General features: G+C 43.5%; 1 protein-coding gene across 2 annotated transcripts in view; it reads right to left on the reverse strand.

Moving 5' to 3' along the window:
• The window catches only part of LOC124137071 (delta-like protein D), a 194,661-nt gene extending 191,903 nt beyond the window's left edge, over window positions 1-2,758 (reverse strand). For both annotated transcript variants that reach the window (XM_046503213.2, XM_046503212.2), the window contains exon 1: window positions 2,622-2,758. The gene's annotated coding sequence lies outside the window, so the exon portion shown is untranslated. The remainder of the gene's footprint in view (window positions 1-2,621) is intronic.
• Between the last annotated feature and the right edge of the window lie 7,308 nt (window positions 2,759-10,066).

Consider the following 10,066-nt stretch of genomic DNA (forward strand, 5'->3'; position numbering starts at 1 on the left):
AGTATACATGTATTTGTAAATTTGGAGACACCAGTACATGTATTGGATAACATTGTGCAAGAGTTGTCATTTAAACAAACATTCATCGATAATGATGCACATTTGAAATACCTCTCAATGGAAATATGCAATCTCATTAAAATCTGATCTTGGTTCTCGCTATCGCTAATCAAAGATCTGAGGACATCCCATTATGGGTCATGTCAGAACGACCTTTCATCCAATCAATCAGAGCATCGCTTACCAGATCATGAAAGTGATCATGCAACCGCGAAATATTTAACACGGGGTATTCCGAACGACAATTACAGGTTTTATGATTATATCCATACAATCTAGGCCATCTATAAGCCATTCCAGAATGATGTTCTTATCAGTTTAAATTTGTTTAATCGAGAATACGTCAAGATATGTTTCGAAGCGTAGTCGCCAGTTTGAAACTAGTGTCGTAAAGCTTGAGAAAGCTGCCTTCTGATTGGCTAATGTCGATTTCTTGTCAGTCATTTCATTGGTCGGTTAAAATTCGCGAAAGGTCATTCTGACGTGACCCGTAATGGGATGTCCTCAGATCTTTGTTTAGCGGTAGCGAAAACTAAGATCTGATTTTAATAGATTGTGGAAATATGCTACATATGTGAAATCATACAGTTAATATCTTTAGAAATCATATTATATTAAAATATGCAACATAGCATGTTCTCTTGGTAAATCTAGTCTATCAACTCCTCAAATGGATTTGTTGCTAAACAGCAGAATGAAATTGTACCTAAACAGCAGAGCAATAACAAAAATGTGTCATTGTGTCACCAATTTGGTCTATTAGTCCGCCATTATCATTCTTTCTTTTTAGTAGTGATGAAAGTAACTACCAATATTTTAACAAATCTGTTAAGATATGAATTATTTATGTATTTTGTATAAAGTAGCAGGATGTTGAATTTTCTTTATTTCATGACTTTTATCACCAGATACTTTCTTGAAAAAAATATATCAGCTAAACATTTCATGACATCAGTTGACTGTGATCAAAGTCTCTTATGCAACAGGCTAGCCATTTGAAATACCTTGTGCTTGGCACATCAAGGGTTAAGTTAGTTTGCCAAGTTTTAATTGATTCCTGTGCATGTGTGTCTTTAGCATATTTTAACTACTCTCTATTTCCAGTTATGTTGTCATGGTTTCATGCAGAAAGGAGATAAATCAGTTTCTTTAGATATTTGAAAATGAATTTTCATTTATTTAAATATTATGCAAAAAAATCTGGTCGAAGAATCAGATTTATTAACAGGGCATAATTGGAAATGGCAAACAGATGACTTCAAATATTCCTCTAGTGGGAAACTGTTCAATCAATATTAATCTCAACCTTAAGTTAAATCATGCAAAAACTAAGGGGAAATAACTCTTTAACGGAACTTTGTGGGATAAATCAGCAATAAACGTTTGTTTACAGTTTTGGCTCATTTTTATGTTTTTATCTTTGTCTACATATCATGTTTCATAAGGACAATATTGGTATATGTGAATACTACCATCACCGCCTCATTTAACAGACTGATAGCTGCATGTATTCCACTGAACAGAGATGTATGCATGCAAGGGATCCCATGGCATTTCATTGGCTAACCAAGCTTTTTTTGGCATATATGTCATGTTTCCATAAATTGGAAAAAATTAGGCCACACCCACTGATGGACTACAGTTTCCTGATTGGCAAGGCTTGTGTTTCATCATTGCGCTGAATGATGTCACTGTTCTCAAAGTTTTATTTACATTTTTTTTGTAAATAATTAAATAAGCAGACAAATGTGAAGTTATTGTTGAGGTTAAAGAAAACCCAACTTTTTCATATGACAATAGTTACGATAGTTAATCTGTCATGCTATGTAATAAATATGAAAGAATTAGGTGTTCTTTGATTATGTGCAGTATATCAAAACTATTAAATGTTAATGATCTTCATAGACGTATTGATTATTGTTGAATCAACTATATATTATAGTTGAATCAGTCATTACACCCTTATACATACAAGTATTTTTACACATTTGGTAATGAATCCATTTTCTGAAAAACTGGCATCACAAGGCACTTCATCACAATCATCATATTAGATGTATTCATACAAAAAAATCCAGCTGTATACTGTATACATAAGACCATTATAATATTCATTTCTAATATAAGAGGAAACAGAATATGCTTAATGTCACTAGCCGCAAACAACTGAAACAATCCATTCATAAGAACAACAGGAAATGGACTTGTCACCTTTATAGTGTGTGGGTAATATACTTATGTTTGAGAAGAAAGAGCATATAAAAAATAGGTGACAAGATTTATGTCATATTATGCGATATACAGTCATGAAATGTTCAACATAATTGGATTTGTGAACCATTCATAATCCCTGATTTAAAGCCAGCAAGCTCCCAGTTTGGTGGCAGAGACACTACCTCTCATCCGTTTACTGCTGGGCTATCCGGCCTAACACTGGGCCCCACTTAAGTACAACAATAGTATCACTCACTGCTGGCCGGGCTGTCATAACCTCCACTTATTGTTATAACCCCGAGATCATATCCCCGCTTGTCCATATATGTATGAAAGTATTTACCTACCTTGATGTCTTGTGAGATGTTGTGATATTTACCATGGAGCCCTTGTTACAGAGAAGGCGAGGGATAGCAGCCGTATTTGCTTTTCCCATGAAGTTTCACTTCTTTTTTATTGTGCTCCTTGTGAGGAGCTTCCTATGCCTTGTTTCTGCTATTGTGGCCAAGCTAGCACACAATGGTGGGAGAACAAGGAGGTGTTATTCAGATAGATAATGGCGTACACTTACTGACTGTACAATATATCTCACAAATAGTAAGAGTACTGTTGGTATAGCTGTTAATAAAATACTTCTGCCTCTAGGAAATTGTTCTAGATCAACATATGAAAAGGTAACACTGAAGTTAGTTTTTAAATTTTGTATCAGAAGAAAGGTGGAGAAGTTCTTTCATCAATTTGATGATGGAGAAAGATACTTATGCTGTTGATAAAGAGTTTTGCTTGTGTTTGTGAGCGTGAGGTATTCGGAGAATGCACATTCTTGTGTCAATGAAGTGAATATTGTGTGACTGATATAATTGAATGTTTCAGGTGCATTTCAATTGAGACTGACCAACACAAAAGGGTAAATATTATTACAAGCTATTTGTCATATATATGAATATATATACTACTCTAAAGAAGTCAAAGAGCACCCACTTTTCTCGTATGACTATAGTTAATCTGTCATGCCTTGTTGATACTGCATATGTCAATATAAAAAGGATCTTACGGGCTGTGATATTATCCTAAGACTACTACAAATACCTACATAACGTATGGATATTTGTCTTTTGACACAATAAAACTAAATGGTCTGTGAAAATAGACTGTTTTAATGTAGACAGGGAAGTGCATCTATCATATTATTATTGAAAATCTTTTGATGTGTTTATGGATTTCGTTATGTCATTTGTTTCAGTTGAATGTTAAAGAATGTTTGGAAGTGAAGAAAATATTTATTCCATTTTGATTCAGCTTTATGCGACCTCTGTACCTCATCTCAACCAGGGAACTAATTATGCAAATTACTCCCTGTTACAATCTGCATCCCATTATAACAGTATGATGTGTAGTAACATATGAAATGCCTTTATTGCTGTTTTTTATGAAGTTATCGGAACCATAAATGTATAAAAGGAAGCGATAATGAAGACAAAAATATGATGCCGCCCTCGCTGCAGCCTGGCAGTGCAGCTACAACACCTGTGTTGTGGAGGGTTAACTACATGATCAATAGGGATATTTAGGTTGCCGTGTCTACCCCCACTTCCTCATTTCTCCTGGCTCCCACGGTCAACCCGACCCTTGCTGCCGCTGGCAACTCCCTCCCTCCCTCCCTCCCTCCCAGACAGATAACAGACAGGTAGTGTATGTGGGAGTGTGCCACGATATCACAGTAGAGAGATGACACCACCACCCTTCTCCACCACCACCCCCCACCCCTTTGTGCAACCCTTCCCTCAGACAGGTTGTGTATGTGGGAGTGTGCCACAATATCACAACTGAGAGATGACGCCACCACCCTACGCCACCGACCCCCCCCCCCCCCCCCTTTGTGCACCCCTCCCCTCAGACAGGTAGTGTATGTGGGAGTGTGTGCCACGATATCACAGTAGAGATGACACCACCACCCTTTGCCACCACCCCCCGCACCCCTCCCCTCAGACAGGTAGTGTATGTGGGAGTGTGCCACGATATTACTGTAGAGAGATGACACCCTCACTGCACCCCACCACTCAGCTCCACCCCACCCCTCAGACAGGTAGTGTATGTGGGGGTGTTCCACCACACTATCACAGTAGACAGATGACACCTCACTGCTCCATATCCCTCAGACAGGTAGTGAACGTGGGAGTGTTCAACCACTATGACAGTAGATAGATGAGCCCTCACAGCTCCACCCCACCCCTAAGACAGGTGGTGTATGTGGGGGTGTTCCACCACACTATCACAGTAGACAGATGACCCCCTCACTGCACCACACCCCTCAGACAGGTAGTGTATGTGGGAGTGTTCCTCCACTATAACTGAAGACAGATAACCCCCTCACTGCACCACACCCCTCTGACAGGTAGTGTATGTGGGGGTGTTCCTCCACTATAACTGAAGACAGATGACCCCCTCACTGCACTACACCCCTCAGACAGGTAGTGAATGTGGGAGTGTTCAACCACTATGACAGTAGATAGATGAGCCCTCACAGCTCCACCCCACCCCTAAGACAGGTAGTGTATGTGGGGGTGTTCCTCCACTATAACTGAAGACAGATGACCCCCTCACTGCACCACACCCCTCTGACAGGTAGTGTATGTGGGGGTGTTCCTCCACTATAACTGAAGACAGATAACCCCCTCACTGCACCACACCCCTCTGACAGGTAGTGTATGTGGGGGTGTTCCACCACACTATCACAGTAGACAGATGACCCCCTCACTGCACCACACCCCTCAGATAGGTAGTGTATGTGGGAGTGTTCCTCCACTATAACTGAAGACAGATGACCCCCCTCACTGCACCACACCCCTCAGACAGGTAGTGTATGTGGGAGTGTTCCTCCACTATAACAGCAGACAGATGACCCCATCACTGCACTACACCCCTCAGACAGGTAGTGTATGTGGGGGTGTTCCTCCACTATAACAGCAGACAGATGACCCCCTCACTGCACCACACCCCTCAGACAGGTAGTGTATGTGGGAGTATTCCTCCACTATAACTGAAGACAGATGACCCCCTCACTGCACCACACCCCTCAGACGGGTAGTGTATGTGGGCGTGTTCCTCCACTATAACAGCAGACAGATGACCCCCTCACTGCACTACACCCCTCAGACAGGTGGTGTATGTGGGCGTGTTCCTCCACTTTAACTGAAGACAGATAACCCCCTCACTGCACCACACCCCTCAGACAGGTAGTGTATGTGGGAGTGTTCCTCCACTATAACTGAAGACAGATGACCCCCCTCACTGCACTACACCCCTCAGACAGGTAGTGTATGTGGGCGTGTTCCTCCACTATAACTGAAGACAGATGACCCCCCTCACTGCACCACACCCCTCAGACAGGTAGTGTATGTGGGCGTGTTCCTCCACTATAACTGAAGACAGATGACCCCCTCACTGCACCACACCCCTCAGACAGGTAGTGTATGTGGGAGTGTTCCTCCACTTTAACAGCAGACAGATGACCCCCTCACTGCACCACACCCCTCAGACAGGTAGTGTATGTGGGAGTGTTCCTCCACTATAACAGCAGACAGATGACCCCATCACTGCACTACACCCCTCAGACAGGTAGTGTATGTGGGAGTGTTCCTCCAATATAACTGAAGACAGATGACCCCCTCACTGCAATCCCACCCCTCAGACAGGTAGTGTATGTGCGAGTGTTCCTCCACTATAACAGCAGACAGATGACCCCCCTCACTGCACCACACCCCTCAGACAGGTAGTGTATGTGGGGGTGTTCCTCCACTATAACAGCAGACAGATGACCCCCTCACTGCACCACACCCCTCAGACAGGTAGTGTATGTGGGAGTATTCCTCCACTATAACTGAAGACAGATGACCCCCTCACTGCACCACACCCCTCAGACGGGTAGTGTATGTGGGCGTGTTCCTCCACTATAACAGCAGACAGATGACCCCCTCACTGCACTACACCCCTCAGACAGGTGGTGTATGTGGGCGTGTTCCTCCACTTTAACTGAAGACAGATAACCCCCTCACTGCACCACACCCCTCAGACAGGTAGTGTATGTGGGAGTGTTCCTCCACTATAACTGAAGACAGATGACCCCCCTCACTGCACTACACCCCTCAGACAGGTAGTGTATGTGGGCGTGTTCCTCCACTATAACTGAAGACAGATGACCCCCCTCACTGCACCACACCCCTCAGACAGGTAGTGTATGTGGGAGTGTTCCTCCACTATAACAGCAGACAGATGACCCCCTCACTGCACCACACCCCTCAGACAGGTAGTGTATGTGGGAGTGTTCCTCCACTATAACAGCAGACAGATGACCCCCTCACTGCACCACACCCCTCAGACAGGTAGTGTATGTGGGCGTGTTCCTCCACTATAACTGAAGACAGATGACCCCCTCACTGCACCACACCCCTCAGACAGGTGGTGTATGTGGGAGTGTTCCTCCACTTTAACTGAAGACAGATAACCCCCTCACTGCACCACACCCCTCAGACAGGTAGTGTATGTGGGAGTGTTCCTCCACTATAACTGAAGACAGATGACCCCCCTCACTGCACTACACCCCTCAGACAGGTAGTGTATGTGGGCGTGTTCCTCCACTATAACTGAAGACAGATGACCCCCTCACTGCACCACACCCCTCAGACAGGTAGTGTATGTGGGAGTGTTCCTCCACTTTAACAGCAGACAGATGACCCCCTCACTGCACTACACCCCTCAGACAGGTAGTGTATGTGGGAGTGTTCCTCCACTATAACAGCAGACAGAAGACCCCCTCACTGCACCACACCCCTCAGACAGGTAGTGTCTTGGGCGTGTTCCTCCACCATAACTGAAGACAGATGACCCCCTCACTGCACTACACCCCTCAGACAGGTGGTGTATGTGGGCGTGTTCCTCCACTTTAACTGAAGACAGATAACCCCCTCACTGCACCACACCCCTCAGACAGGTAGTGTATGTGGGAGTGTTCCTCCACTATAACTGAAGACAGATGACCCCCCTCACTGCACTACACCCCTCAGACAGGTAGTGTATGTGGGAGTGTTCCTCCACTTTAACAGCAGACAGATGACCCCCTCACTGCACCACACCCCTAAGACAGGTAGTGTATGTGGGAGTGTTCCTCCACTATAACAGCAGACAGATGACCCCCCTCACTGCACCACACCCCTCACTGCCCCCCCTCAGACAGATGGTGTATGTGGCAGTGATGCACCATTATCCCAGCTGACAGATGACCCCCTCACTGCACCCCACCCCACCCCTCAGACAGGTAGTGTATGTGGCAGTGATCCACCTCAGTACGACAGTAGACAGATGACCCCCTCACTGCACCACACCCCTCAGACAGGTGGTGTATGTAGCAGTGATCCACCTCAGTACAACAGCAGACAGATGACCCCCTCACTGCACCACACCCCTCAGACAGTTAGTGTATGTGGCAGTGATCCACCTCAGTACGACAGCAGACAGATGACGCCCTCACTGCACCACACCCTTCAGATAGGTTTATGTATGTGGGGGTGTTCCACCACACTATCACAGTAGACAGATGACCCCCTCACTGCACCACACCCCTCACTGCACCACACCCCTCACTGCACCCACAGACCTATACAAGTTATACAAGTCTGTGCTGCACCACACCCTTCACTGCACCACACCCCTCACTGCACCACACCCCTCACTGCACCACACCCCTCACTGCACCACACACCCCTCACTGCACCACACCCCTCACTGCACCACACCCCTCAGACAGGTGGTGTCTCACTGCTGCATGCGCCTCTCGCTCCCTGCCATGGAGGGGGGACCTGTATTACCTGTTTGATGATAGTGAAAAGTTTACTGGAAGCAGATAACAGACTGACACTGTGTGTAGAAGTGTGTCCTTCTGAATTTACACCACAGTGTTCGTGTTGATAGCAGTCCACAACTGCAAATAACAGCAGATTATGTGGGGACTCAAGCGTCAGAGCAACAGGGAACAAAGACAATTGAGAAATCTTTACAACATAAGGTCGGCTCCCTCATCAACAATGGGATCCTCCCAGGCTATTTGATATAATTAGAAGTTGAGCTTATATCACAAATTGAATTATCATGTCCTGTTTTCACAAGTAGATGCAGTCAAGTTGAGAAGCCACAGTTTTGAAGTAAGCAAGTTATGTTTGCAGACATTAACCCAAATGCACTGTTTTGAAAGTGTTATTCCACACTTTCATCTGTAAAGTGGAATCTTTAGATATTTTCACAAGCTATCTAGCCATGTTTTAATCATATTATGAATTGAAAAAGGTTAGCGTGGGTGGCAATGGGATATTGTCTTGATGAGGAAAACTTTCACATGTCTTATCAACAAGGAAAATGGTTCAACTTTCTCAGGCCCCATCAAAAGAGAGAAATTTGAATAATCAACACATGCGTCAACAACATCATCAACAACGGGGCCAGGAAGGCAGCCGGACACGCTAGTGTGCACATTGTTGCTGGGCCAGATACGATCTTGCTCCACTAATGCCAAACAAGAGAAGCATACCTCATAGTCATTTAATCAGTTAGGCTTCAAGAATGCTGCATTGAAGACGGATAAAGACTCTTTACCTTTGCTTATTGGAATATGATATGCGAGCTAGAGATGATTGTATATGTGATAAAACTATGTTTATCTGATAGACATGGACCTTTCAACTTGGACTATTTCATAGGAATGCATGTATGAGAATAATTATGAGATTATTCAGCAGAATTAAAAATATCTTTTAAAAGATCACTTATTGGATGTCCCCGAGGAAGTCTATTCTCATACCTGTAACAGTTTGCTGTAGATTTTAATCAATTCATACGATGATTACTTATCAGGGTATTATGTAGAATGGGACTTGGGGAGCAAGGAATTTAGAGACATTAATTTTTTATATGGGAATGAAAATATATTTTAAAAATTCAGTTATTTATTAGAAGTAGAAATAAACTTTTTTGTGAGTTAGTCTACCTTTGTTGACTGTCTGCATTGAGTGTAAATTCAAATCACTGACTTGTCAAGTAAAAATGAATGGATAGAAAAAAGCTGGGACTAGTTTAGATCTAACCTTGATTTCTTGACCTTTTGGATTTGTTTTAGCATTGTTTCAGTGAATTCCATCTTCACACTTAATGAGGTGAATAAAATTACTTTTTACAAATCAGATTCTCATAAACTGAGTCATTTGCTTGAATCTTAGGGTACCAGGGTAGTTGTCATTATATAAACACATCACACGTATCAAGAGAACTTCCCTACCTTCGTATCACGTCTCTCACGATGTTCTGATGAAAGTATCACTCATGAAACATCCAACTCTCCCACTCCAAAAGGGAGTGCTGTAGATGGGTACCAGTAAGTATTTGTGATGCTTGTTCGTGTCTTAAGTCCTCTGAAAGTATCCTTTAGAATCGTGTCTCTAAAATTCCACAGTCTAAAAACATGTCACTTTCCACATTTCCACATTTCCACATCCCACGCGGTTCCTTCACCAGTCATTCCAACTCAGCATCACTACAGTGATCCATGCTCTGTCCAACCACCTACACAGAGATCATCTTAACAAACACCAACATGGATTCCTCTGGCATGTGGGACGAGATATTTGACAACTTAATCAGATTGTTAACATAAATGTATAATTAGGCCATTCATTAAGTGTTTGGCACCTATGATGTACACTGCCACAAGAGGCAGATGGCCAAATAAACAGGACCGTGAAGAACA

Source organism: Haliotis rufescens, unplaced genomic scaffold (genome assembly GCF_023055435.1).
Source record: "Haliotis rufescens isolate VD_foot unplaced genomic scaffold, xgHalRufe1.0.p SCAF_3, whole genome shotgun sequence".
Lineage (NCBI taxonomy): Eukaryota > Metazoa > Mollusca > Gastropoda > Lepetellida > Haliotidae > Haliotis > Haliotis rufescens.